The 13,828-nt window shown below is 43.3% G+C and overlaps 1 protein-coding gene across 1 annotated transcript in view; it reads left to right on the top strand.

Annotated features, from left to right (window-relative positions):
- Window positions 1-3,239, top strand: part of WRNIP1 (WRN helicase interacting protein 1) — a 181,373-nt gene extending 178,134 nt beyond the window's left edge. The window contains exon 6 of the transcript XR_013841133.1: window positions 3,181-3,239. The gene's annotated coding sequence lies outside the window, so the exon portion shown is untranslated. The remainder of the gene's footprint in view (window positions 1-3,180) is intronic.
- Window positions 3,240-13,828: the final 10,589 nt, after the last annotated feature.

The following is a 13,828-nucleotide window of genomic DNA, read 5'->3' as shown; positions in this document are numbered from 1 at the left end:
CCAAAACAAAACAGAAAACCCTTCCTCAGTTAATAATCTACTCGTGTTGCAACTTGGGTTTAGATTTCAGCTTACTTGGCACATCAATTGCAGAAGAAGTTGAAACAGACCAGAAGGCTCATGAAAATAGGAAGGTTTGGAAAATAAGACTGAGAAGGCATTCTGCCAGGTCAATTCCCTCATCCATTATCAAATCATGGATGGTGTTGGTCTTACTAGTCATTGACCTGGCTTTGCACAGCACTACCGTAAGCTCATGTGGGACACCCTTGTTGATACCTGTATCTGCCAGGCCAAGACCTGACCCAGAGGCAAGGGTAGTCTTCAGATAGTGACTAAACCTGACTCCTCAGTAAAAACATAATCTGATCCTAGGGTAACTCTTCCTCCTGCCTATGATCACTGAGATTGCGTGTTCCATTGTCTCTGCCCCAGTGGCACCTGTCCCAGCCATTATACTGGCTAGGGTCCACTCCCAAGGAAGCCCTGACCCTCTCCCCTTAAAAACAAACTTAACTTATACAAAAGTAATGAAAAAAATGTACATATAACAATTTTTAAATGATTTTTTAAAAATCTCCAACCCCATTAAATCATTCAAACTGGGAGGTGGCAGGGAAGGGGTTTGCTGATCTCAGATCAGATGTCTGTATCATTTTATTTGTGTATAATGTTGAATGAGTGGTCTCATAAGTGGACAAGAGGGTTTTTGGCTTGTATACGGTGCTACAGGGCCATGAGACTGGGAACTAGGCCCCCATCTTGGCTCCATGCAGGCCTGGTCCCCTTAGCACTCCCATCCTAAATCTAATTTCTATCAAGTAAGTGTACCACAGAGACGCACACTAAAGCATGGCAAATGTGTGGTGAATACCAGAAGTCTCTAGAAGTATGGCTTTGCTGACTGGGGCTGTGTAGGCGTAGTCCAAAAAGTACCTGGAATGGACCAGCTCCAAGACGGCTACTGTCTGGTGAAATATGGTGCCAGCACTTTATTTACTCTCTGACACAATATCAGAAGTGTTAATGAACAGTAAGCTCAATTAGCTGGGCCAGGATGTTTGCAGCCTGAGGTCGGAGAAGCCAGAATTACTTTATGAGGGAACATAGGAGCCATCTAAGCAAGCAACTGCCTCTCCCCAAGCTGAAGAATATCACTGCTCGTTGCTGATGCCCACTGGTGACATTCCCAGATGTCTTTGGGGGACACCAAGTCTGCTTAAAGTTGTATGGTACTGTTTTAACCTTATAGTGCAGATGGATCCATGGACTGGCCAAGCCTAACCAGTTTGGTTCGGTTCTCCTTCATCTTATTTATCAATGAACTGGCAGGCAACATGTGCCAAACAGTCCTCTGTCTGGAGAGATTGTATACACTAAAGAGGCCTTATTTACTCGCCAAATTCTAGGTGATCCCCCTTTCTTTTCCCTCCGGTGTGTTCACACACTCAGTAATTTTACACAAAACCTAATATCGTTTATGGTTTTTTCATTGGTCTCTTTCTTGTTTGATATTCTCCTTGTCCAAAACCAATAAAAACAATTTTAAACAAGATTCCAGGTTTGGAAAGATTTCAGATGCTTCCAACAGTTTGCTTCAAATTTTATCCTTTCGAATTGTGCAGGAATGGGGGAGAATGTGAGCTGGCTTTTGCTTTTGCTGTGGGTTCATGCTGCACATCAGGGTTGACCCCAGATTTCAGGAAGCACTCGGCACACTGCCCCACAAGCCAAACTTTTTGGGGCTGCATCAGCTTTTAGCTCAGAGAAGGGTGTGATGCACTGCAAAGCACTTTGCATGTTTACGATGAATCATGGTTTGAGGCTCTAAGGGAAACCTGTTCTTGTGACAGCTGATGAGAGACACCTCCTTTGAGAAAGCAAATTAAAAGAGCCTGCAACAATTGCCAGGAGTTACACTTAAACCTGGAAGTTGTAAATTCTTTGGAGCTTTCAGCACTAAAGAAACCACCCCATTTTGTAAGAGGAATTTTGGTCCTCTTTTGAGGACTATGAAGGAGGACTGAAAGAAATGGAAATGTCTTGAGTTTTCCAGGTTGGGTTGAATCGCCACTCTTAAAACGATGATTCTGCCTAGATTTTTTCCTCTCTGTTCCAGACCGTTCTCAACAGCATCCCCTTGCAGAATTTTCAATACTGGCCAAAAAGATGTTTGATAACGTCAGAGGGGCAGGTCACTCTGTAAATTGACTCGGTATCACGGGATTAGGGAGGGAGAATTTGGTATACCTCATTTAAAATCAAATCATGCAGGGGAAGAAACCGAGGATAAAATATAAATTGTTAACGGGGACTAAGGAAAGTCTCTATGCCAGACTAAGGAAAGTTCTCCATGACAGATTTGAGATTATATTATGAGGTGTCCTGTCTTTGCTGGCTCTGGGAGTGAATTGTCTTAAAGCATGTGGATATCTTAGACTTGGAAGGTCATGATAATAGATTTGTTTGGCATGCATATCTACGGTACGAAAAAACAAAAGTGCATAAAGGTTTCCTAAACCACTTGGTGAGAAAATCAATTTACTCAGCGTGGGGGAAATATAAAAATTTATTGGAACAGAAAACACCTTGGTGACTCTCTCCATTGGAAGCAATATTGAAAAAAGTTAATGCTAAAAGTGAGTGGCTAAGTTTCAGTTGGCTAAAGTGGTCAAAAGTGGTCTAACTGGGGACATAAGTGGGCTAAGTGGACTGACGGCCACTTCAATCACTTTAGCCCAATTAGCCCCCTAAGTCTCCTTAGCCCACTCCAGTCCCCTGAATTCCCCTTAGACCATTAAATTCCCCTTTGCCCCTTAGAACACTTGGCCCACTTCAGTCCTTTTAGCCAGCTTAGCTCACTTTAATCCTCTTGGCCTACTTCAGTACCCTTAGAGCACTTAGCCCATTTAAGTTACCTGAGCTAAGGGTACTTAAGAAATCATGCTCTACAATGAACTCCCTTGCAAATGAACACTGCAGAACAATTTTATTAAATGCTTTGTTTATTGAAACATGGCCAGAGAATGTCTCAAAAGCTATATGAAAAGGTTTTCATGTGAAGCAGCCAGGCTACAGTTCCATGTTGATTTGTGTGATCCTATACATTGTCTAGGGGATGCGGGTGGCTCTGTGGGTTAAACCATAGAGCCTAGGGCTTGCCGATCAGAAGGTCGGCAGTTCGAATCCCCATGATGGGGTGAGCTCCCATTGCTCGGTCCCTGCTCCTGCCAACCTAGCAGTTCAAAAGCATGTCAAAGTGCAAGTAAATAAATAGGTACCACTCCGGCGGGAAGGTAAACGGTGTTTCCGTGCACTGCTGTGGTTCGCCAGAAGCGGCTTAGTCATGCTGGCCACATGACCCGGAAGCTGTACGCCGGCTCCCTCGGCCAATAAAGCGAGATGAGCGCCGCAACCCCAGAGTTGGCCCCAGAGTTGCCTTTATACAATGTCTACTCAGAAGTAAGTCCCACTGAGTTCAAAAGAGCTTACTTCCAGGCAAGTGAGCCGAGGACAGAAGCCTCATGCCAACTTTGGCCTTTCCAATTCAGTGATAGCCACACAAATTTTCAGAATTTTGGCAGGTAAACTCAGAGGGAGAAGAATTTCAGATAACAGCGGCCTTCAAATTGGACAGGAGGCAAAACAGAAAGAACCCAAGGGACTGCCTGATAACTTTGAGATCTAAAGAGGAAAGAGATAAAATATTAAACCTACATTATCAGAGAACCCTAGAGATTGAAGATACCTACGTGCAAATCTATAAGGACATTCCTAAATACATTCTGGAGGCAAGAACTCACTATAAGAACCTGGTTTACTTGCTGAAAAAGAACAACTTACCTTTCAGGTGGGAATTTCCACAAGGTTTGTCTTTTAATTACAAAGGAAAGAAAGTTAAAATAAGAACAGTACAAGACAAAGAACAATTCCTGGAAAGAAACAAGGAGGACCTTCAGAAAGGAGTGGTGGAACTGACTTCTGAAGCAGATCTTGGGAACTTAACATTTGGACTTAAACCACCAACGGAAGAAGAACAGCTGCAGGGAGCAGCTGGAGAGTAACCAATCAAATAATAATGGCTCTGCAATTTCTAAGTTGGAACTGTAACGGATTGAACCTTCCCAGAAAAAGGTGTGAGGTTTTTCATATTTTGAAAAGAGAACAATTGGACTTGATTTGTCTACAAGAGACTCATGTGACAAGGGCACATAGAAAATTGCTTATAAACAGAAGATTAGGACAGGAATTCATTTCATCAGATAAAGTTAAGAAAAGAGGAGTGGTGATCTATGCAAAGGAGAAGTTGGCCCCAAAATTGATCTTTAAAGATGAACAAGGAAGATTTTTGGCAATTGAGATACAAGTTCAAGGAGAAAATTTTTTGACAGTTGGCATCTATGCACCAAATGAAGGGAAGGCAGAATTTTTTAAGAGGTTGCATGAGACTTTAATGGACTATTTGGATTACAATATAATTTTGTTAGGAGATATGAACGGCGTGGTTTCTACAAATATGGATAAAGCACAAAGACAGGTGGTCTCCAAGGATGGGAGACTACCTAAGACCTTCTTTGAAATGACTGAAAATATGGACTTGATTGATATTTGGAGAACAAGGAACCCTCTTGAGAGAGAGGGAACCTTTTTCTCTGAAGCACAAATGACATGGACAAGAATAGACCAAATATGGGTTACTAGTGGAATGGCTCCAAAGATAAAAAAAGTAGAAATCTGCCCAAAGACATGCTCCGACCATAACGCTGTAAAGATGGAGATGAAACTAACAACAGCTGGCTCCTTTAGATGGAGAATGAATGACACCCTATTTAGAGATGATGAGATTTACAAAAAGGCCCAAAAAACTTTGAAGGACTATTTTGAGATAAATCTGAAGACAGACGTTGAGAAAAGAGTGATTTGGGATGCAAGTAAGGCCGTGATGCGAGGTTTCCTAATACAACAGAACTCTTTAAAGAGGAAGAAACAAAATGAGAAGAAAGATAAGATTTTGGAAAAAATAAAAGAAGGAGAAAAGAAATTGAGGTCTAAACCAAAGTCTCATGAGATTTTGAGAGAAATTAAGTTTTACCAGATGCAGTATATGGAACTGATGAATCAAGAGATAGAATGGAAAATTAAGCAAATGAGACAAAGGACATTTGAATCAGCAGACAAATGCGGGAAACTTCTAGCATGGCAATTGAGGAAGAGACAAAAATTGAATACAGTTACAAGTTTGGAGGTGGAAGGAAAGAACATTTACAAACCAAATGAGATTAGTAATTGCTTTCAGAGTTATTTCAGAAGACTATATGCACGAGGGCCGGAAAATGAAGGAGAAATAGAAGATTTTCTTAAGAAATATGGATTACAAAAATCTCGCAACAAAGCATGATGGTCTTGAATGAGAAAATAACAGAACAAGAAATAGAGGGTGCCATCCAAAATATGCAACCAGGTAAATCTCCAGGACCAGATGGACTAACCTCCAGATCTTATAAAGCCTTGAAGGAATGGCTAGTACAGCCGTTGAAGGAGGTCTGCAATGAAATTTTAGAGGGGAAAAAGGCACCCGAATCGTGGAAAGAAGCATTTATTACACTTATACCAAAGACTGAGAATGAAAAAAACCAGATTAAGAACTACCGCCCTATATCATTACTTGATGTGGATTACAAAATATTTGCTGACATTTTAGCAAAAAGACTGAAGAAGGTGTTGGTGGAGGAGATTCATAAGGACCAAGCAGGTTTTCTCCCAGGGAGACATATGTCAGATAACGTAAGGAATATAACTGACATTATGGAATTGTTAACAGTTAATATTAACACGAAGGCGGTTTTAATATTTGTGGATGCGGAGAAAGCTTTTGACAATATTTCTTGGAGTTTTTTGAAGAGGAATCTCCATGGGATGGGGGTAGGTCAAAGGTTTGAAAATGGTATAGGTGCAATATATTCTGAACAAAAAGCAAAGTTAATTGTAAATAATGTGGTTACTGAAGAGCTTCCTATAGAAAAAGGGACACGACAGGGGTGCCCAATATCCCCATTACTTTTTATATCTGTCTTGGAGGTTTTGTTGAATATGATTAGGGGGGACCAGCTGGTTAAAGGAATTCAGGTCGGAGCTAAACAATATAAACTGAGGGCATTTGCAGATGACTTAGTATTGACTCTACAACAGCCAGACACTAGTACAAAACGAGTTTTGGAACTAATTCAAGTTTTTGGGCAGGTAGCAGGATTTAAGCTGAATAAGCAAAAAACTAAAGTCTTGGAAAAAAATCTAACAAATGTTGAAAGAGAGAGGTTTCAAAGTGAAACTGGGTTAATGGTGGCAAAGAAAGTGAAATATTTGGGGATTAACATGACATCTAAAAATGTGAATTTATTTAAAGATAACTATGACAAATGTTGGACAGAGGTAAAGAAAGATCTAGAAATATGGTCAAATCTGAGGCTTTCCTTGTTAGGCCAAATTGCTGCAATTAAGATGAATGTATTGCCTAGAATGTTATTTTTGTTTCAGACATTACAGATTGTGGACAGATTGGACTGTTTCAAGAAGTGGCAGAAAGATATATCTAAATTTGTCTGGCAGGGCAAAAAGCCCAGAATAAAATTTAAGATGTTAACTGATGCCAAAGATAGAGGGGGGTTTGCCCTGCCGGACTTAAGATTGTACTATGAATCGGCAGCTTTCTGCTGGTTGAAAGACTGGCTACTTCTTGAGAATACAGACATTCTGGATTTGGAAGGATTTGATAACAGATTCGGCTGGCATGCATATATATGGTATGACAAGGTTAAAGTTCACAAAGGATTCAAAAACCATATTGTCAGGAAAGCATTATACAATGTTTGGATTCGATACAAGGATTTGCTGGAAAATAAAACTCCTAGGTGGTTATCACCAATGGAGGCTAAGGAGGTGAAGAAGCTCAATATGGAATCTAAATGGCCAAAATATTGTGAAATTTTAGAGCAAGAGAGTGGAAAAATTAAATTACAGAGTTTTGAGAAAATAAAGTCTAAGGTACGAGACTGGCTCCATTATTATAAAATATTGGAGGTGTTTAAACAAGACAGGAAAATTGGCTTCCAAGTGGAGAAATCAAAACTAGAAACAGAACTGTTAGAACCCAATACTAAGAATTTATCAAGAATGTATAACCTGTTGTTGAAGTGGAATACACTAGATGAGACAGTTAAATCAGCTATGATTAAGTGGGCACAAGACATTGGTCATGATATTATGTTTGCTGACTGGGAACAGTTATGGACCACCGGCATAAAATTTACGGCATGTAATGCCATAAGAGAAAATATTATGAAAATGATTTACAGGTGGTACATGACCCCAGTCAAGCTTGCGAAAATCTATCATTTGCCCAATAACAAATGTTGGAAATGCAATGAGACTGAAGGCACCTTCTTTCACCTTTGGTGGACTTGCCCAAAGATTAAGGCCTTTTGGGGAATGATTTATAATGAAATTAAGAAGGTACTTAAATGTACTTTTCATAAGAAACCAGAGGCATTTCTTTTGGGCATGGTCGGCCAACTGGTGTCAAGGAAGGATAGGATTTTCTTTATGTATGCCACCACAGCAGCAAGGATTCTTTTAGCAAAGTATTGGAACACACAAGAACTACCCACACTGGAAGAATGGCAGACGAAAGCGATTGACTTTATGGGACTGGCGGAAATGACTGGCAGAATCTGTGACCAAGAGAAAGAGACGGTGGAAGAAGATTGGAAGAAATTTAAAGTATATCTTAAGAACTGTTGTAAAATTGATGAGTGCTAAAATGTCAAGGGAAAGGAAAAAACAGAATTATAGCTGTAACTGATTGATGAATTAGGAGAAGAAATTGAAAAAGAAAATAAGTTATTATTAAATTGGAGCGAAGGGTTGTTGAAAAAATTTAAAACAAGGATGCAGAGAGGGGGAGGTAAGGGGAAGTCCGAGAAAGAAGGTTTATGAAAAAGAGGATTTGAAATTATACTTGTTTGTATGTTTTTCTTTGTTTATGTGTGTATGTTATTCTGTTTTTAATTTGTGTTGGAAAATTAATAAAAATTACATTAAAAAAAAAAAAAGAAACGTCTGAGTTGCAGGGCATTCAGGACCCAAGGTACAACCGTAGTGGTATATATAGTACATGTTTTGTGGGCAAAATGTCACACGCTTCATCTCTGCTGCCTTTATGTGGAACTGGGAAAGTCTCTTCTCCAAAACCTCGAAAAGGCACTGAAGTCAGCGAAGGGGGAAATAGTATGCACAAGAATCAATAAAGCAAGTTGTTTGTAAATCAAGCCATCATAAAGTTACACCAGATCCAAACTCCGTTTGAAAGCAGGGCTACTGTTCCATACCCTCCGATATTTCTCCACTGAAAACAGGGGCACCCTATTTAATAATAATAATACAGTGGTACCTCAGGTTACATACGCTTCAGGTTACATATGCTTCAGGTTACAGACTCCGCTAACCCAGAAATAGTGCTTCAGGTTAAGAACTTTGCTTCAGGATGAGAACAGAAATCGTGTTCCGGCGGCCCAGCGGCAGCGGGAGGCCCCATTAGCTAAAGTGGTGCTTCAGGTTAAGAACAATTTCAGGTTAAGAACGGACCTCCGGAATGAATTAAGTACTTAACCCGAGGTACCACTGTAATAATAATAATAATAATAATAATAATAATAATAATAATATGCCCCTTTATGGGACTTGCACAGCCTTAGTTCAGGCAGCTTCAGCTGAGCTGTCTAAATTCTGGTTCAGCCAGAATAAGCAAGTTACAGCGGCATGTCAGGAAGTTAATGCCAGCTTAGAAAATGTGGCACTGGCTAATTGCTTTATGGCCCCAATTAGCCCCAGTTTATAGCGGTCCGGCACACTTCCCTCAGCTCAGACCCTTCTTTCGCCACGAAAGTGCAGAGTAACACAGCGGAGAAAACTGTTGCTTCAGATCCAAACACACCAAGCTCTTGTGTGCATATTTATCAGTCCTTTATTACAGCAGAATATTTACAGCTCAGCGTTTCTCAGCATTTCTCAGATTCTCCTGGACTGCTAGCATTCATGGCTGCCTCTGCGTCCGTCTCTCTCAGGCAGCAGACACACAACAGTGAGGAAAAAACTCCTCCCACCTTCCAAACCTTGGAAACCTGACGTCAGAATGTGAGGCGTGACTCAGAACATCTTAACCCTGTAAGTTCTGAATCCCAACACCCCCTCTCACCGAGCATTCTGACGACACCTGTGGATGTACCTTTGCAGACCTCTGTGAGATCAATCCCTTCCCCAATGCCTTGCGCCCTCTCCTGGTGTTCCTGTCAGGCATCTGTGGAACATCCTCACAACTCTCAGATTCGCACTGTGCGAAACTTACCCACGCACCTGTGGCCTGATACCTCTCAGGTGGAATACCCTTCGTTGTGCGACTGGATCACCTGGGCACAAACTCAGGCACTTCCTCTGACTCACTGTGGTCAGCAGGTGTGTCCTCTGCATCCCGGGATTCCCCCTCTGACTTAAAGTGTCTTCGAATCCTCTGCATTACGCTAACAGGAGAACTAGGCTCACTCTTGGGCTCTCTTTTTACAACTTGTGGAGATGCCCCATCCTGCTCCTGACTTTGGTCAGTGAGCTGATCGTCATCAGCAGACTCAGCCTCTCCTTCCTCCTCATCAGAACCTTCCTGCTCTGAATCAGAAAGACATTCTGAAAGAATATCACGCCTGGCAGGAGTCTTTGACCTTTCATCCTGCTCATAGAACTCAGCGTGTTTACTGATCAGCAGCTTACTCTGATCACCTGACGGGTACGTAAACCTCCATGCACGAGCCGCTGGCTCATACCCACAGAAGATCATTTTCTGGAACTTGGGTCCATCTGGCCCTTGCAAAGCTTCAGGCACCGGCACCGAGGCCATTGACCCAAACGAACGGAGGAAATGAACCTGAGGTTTCCTCCCGTGAAGCATGAAAAACGGGGTGTCTCCTACCACTGAATTGTAGGTCCGATTCCAGGTGAAGCTCACATATTTAATTGATTCCATCCAAAACCTTGGAGGTAACCCAGAATCTGACAGCAACACCTGTGTAGCCTTAACCAGAGCCTCACTTCTGAGCTCTGCCACCCCCCTCTGTTGAGGAGAAGTCACTGTGTGACGTATCCCTTTCTTGAGAAAGAACTTCTGCAAAGCAGACCCAGTAAACCGTGCACCTCTGTCACTAGCGACTGCTCGCACTCTGGTGGAGAACCTTAGTTCCACCTCCTCAATCCAACTTCTAATCAGCTGTGCTGCATCCTCCTTGGATTTGAGACCATGTGTCCAGGTGTTCTGCGAAAAATCATCCTGCAGCGTCAGCAGAAACCTGGCCCCTCCCAGGCTTGGTTCCTTCATGGGACCCAACAGATCTATGTGCACAAGATCAAAAGGTTTTGTGGTTACCCTGTCCACCTTTGGGTAACTGCACCCTTTTACCTTCGCCTGTCTGCAAGCCTGGCAATCTAGGACTCTTGCACATTCCTCAATTCTACAGCCTTTGCTAACCTCAGGTAGCACCTGTAGTTCTTCAAGAGAACCATGAGCTGTCTTCTTATGCCAAACACAAACACATGAAACATGAGTGGGAACTGTAGCACGCAGGGCTTGTGCTTTCTCAACCTTCCCCTCACCCTTCAGAGACGTTTTAAGAATGAAGAGATCATTCTGCCCCTTTGCAACTCTGACCAGTTGCTTCCCTCCTTTGGAGATTGTACAAAAATCATGTTCAAAGCAAACCTTAATCCCCTTTTTCAACAAATAAGGCACAGATAAAAGACAGTGTTGCATTCCTGGCACAATGCAAACTTCCATCTGCTCCTGCAAAACAGAAAAAAAAAACATTTGCAACGTTAGTTACATTTTTCTTTTCTCCACTAGCGAACCGAACAGTTTTTCCAGCCGGAATTGCTGTGCAATTCCACATCTCGACAGCAGGGGTCTCTGGAATCAGATTTCGGTTAGCTCCTGAGTCGATTACAAAGCGTAAGTCATTGTCTCTCTCAGAGCTGTCCTCAAACAATGCCATAGCAACAAACGTCTCGCTGCCCCCTCTCTTTGGGCTTCTGCAGCTGTTCTCTCTGGTTGTCTCGGCAACCAACTCCCCCTTGCTTAGGACCTTGGCAGCTTCCGTAGAAGTAGCCTCCTCCGTTGCCTTGGAGACCGGACTGGCCTCTGCATTCCCACGCAACTCTTTAGGCCTTATCTTCACTTTGTCCAGGTGGCCGGCCTTGAAGCATCTAGCTCTCCGCAGCTTTCCAGACTTTGGCTGACGACGATCACCAGTGGAAAAACACTGCCCAGGGCTCCTTTCAGCTGGCCTGGCCCCCCTTCTTCCGGAAGAGCACTCTGTGCCAGCCCTGCCCTCGCTGAAACTGCGTTTCACTTCAGCACTCACAGTGGAAAACTTTTGAAACTTGCCTTTGGAATTCTCAGCCCCCCCGACTTGCACCTCAGGGACTGGGGCTACAGCCATTTCCAGGCTCTTCATGACTTCTCCAGGGCCCTGGCCTCCTGCTGAAGTTTCACACAAACTTCTCAGCACCTCCCAGGCAGCCCTTGCTGACTCTATGCCCTCCAAACTAGGCAAGAGCGATGCGTGTACGCATGCTTTCAGCATAGCAAGCTCTCTTTGCATTCTCTGCTGGCTATCTTCAGGCAACGCAGCCTCAAAGCCTGCAACGTCTGTCCCATCAGGACCTGGATTTAGGGGTAGTGGCTCCTTCTGGCTCACATTCCAAAGCCCAGTGACCAGAAACCAACCCCTTACTCTTCTGGACCAGGTTGCCCAACTTTTTAAAGTGAGCTTTTCAAGCGGAATGTCCTCAAAGACCTGGCTGTCTGCCATTTTCTCCTCTTCCCCGGGGCCCCAGCTGCTACTCACGTAAAACCAGTCAGCTCTTCCAGGCACCCAATGTTTCAGCTGCTCTCAGCTCTCAGCTCTCAGCATTCTCTTGCCTCTTAGCAGCAGGCAAAAATCAGAACGCAGACCTCCGCTTCGGTAGCGTCTTCCCAGCTGACCAAGCTGACTTCAAAGCACACCGGCAGACTTTCAGCAACAGTTTTACAAGCGGTAATTAGTCCCCATAACCTCTTAAAAAATGTGGCACTGGCTAATTGCTTTATGGCCCCAATTAGCCCCAGTTTATAGCGGTCCGGCACACTTCCCTCAGCTCAGACCCTTCTTTCGCCACGAAAGTGCAGAGTAACACAGCGGAGAAAACTGTTGCTTCAGATCCAAACACACCAAGCTCTTGTGTGCATATTTATCAGTCCTTTATTACAGCAGAATATTTACAGCTCAGCGTTTCTCAGCATTTCTCTGATTCTCCTGGACTGCTAGCATTCATGGCTGCCTCTACGTCCGTCTCTCTCAGGCAGCAGACACACAACAGTGAGGAAAAAACTCCTCCCACCTTCCAAACCTTGGAAACCTGACGTCAGAATGTGAGGCGTGACTCAGAACATCTTAACCCTGTAAGTTCTGAATCCCAACAAGCCAGGAATCAGGCTGCTGAGCTGCAAATTCTCTGCATCCTAAACTGCTCATCCCAGCAGATCTTGACATAGGTTTGCCCTCCAGTAATCTGATTATTATCCCTCTCATTGCTTACCAGGCATGCTGTGAGCTGCCAAGCCACTGTCTGAGGCGACAGCAAGATTTTTATTTTATTTGGAGAAAGAAGACCTTTTTGCAGCCTTATCTTTAAGCTATCATCAGACGTTTTGCTACATTCACCTGCCCTACAAAGGTTACACTAATTTTTGGGCAAGGAATTTGCCCCTTCTCTTCTCCAAAGCTTGCAGAATTCCCAGGGATCTTTGAGATTTGTAGCTCTGTGAGGCAAATAGGGGTCTCAGAATGTTCCCAGGAGTCTTTGGGGGAAGCCATGATTGTTTAAAGTGGTACTGCTTTAAAATGTGTAGTGCAAATGGGGCTTTGGACTGGCCAAGCCTAACAAGCTTGAAGTGGCTTGGTTCTCCTTCATCTTGTTTATCAATGAATTGGCAGGCAACATGTGCCAAACAGTCCTCTTTCTGGAGAGAGTACTCTATATACACTTTTGTTGTTGTTGTTTAGTCATTTGGTCGTGTCTGACTCTTCATGACCCCATGGACCAGAGCACGCCAGGCACTCCTGTCTTCCACTGCCTCCCGCAGTTTGGTCAAACTCATGCTGGTAGCTTCGAGAACACTGCCCAACCATCTCGTCCTCTGCCGTCCCCTTCTCCTTGTGCCCTCCATCTTTCCCAACATCAGGGTCTTTTCCAGGGAGTCTTCTCTTCCCATGAGGTGGCCAAAGTATTGGAGCCTCAGCTTCACGATCTGTCCTTCCAGTGAGCACTCAGGGCTGATTTCCTTCAGAATGGATAGGTTTGGTCTTCTTGCAGTCCGTGAGACTCTCAAGAGTCTCCTCCAGCACCAACTCCAGTACAGGTATATACACTAAGCAGGCTTTATTTCCTCACCAAGTTCTAGGTGATCTCCCTTCCCTTTCCCTCCAGTGTGTTCCCTCATTCAGTAATTTTACACAAATCCTGATATCGTTTATTTATGTCTTTTTCATTGGTCTCTTTCTTGTTTGATATTCCTCTTGTCTAAAACCAATAAAAACAATTTTAAACAAGATTCCACATTTGGAAAGATTTCAGATGCTTTTGATTGTTTCAGATTTTATCCTTTCGAATTGTGCAGGGATGGGGGAGAATTTGAGCTGGCTTATGCTTTAGGAGGACTGAAGGAGGACTGAAAGAAATGGAAACGTCTTGG

This window comes from Podarcis cretensis, assembly GCF_951804945.1.
Source record: "Podarcis cretensis genome assembly, chromosome: 7".
Classification (NCBI taxonomy): domain Eukaryota; kingdom Metazoa; phylum Chordata; class Lepidosauria; order Squamata; family Lacertidae; genus Podarcis; species Podarcis cretensis.
The sequence above is the reverse complement of the archived record's forward strand: the minus strand, read 5'-3'. Positions and strand labels throughout refer to the sequence as shown.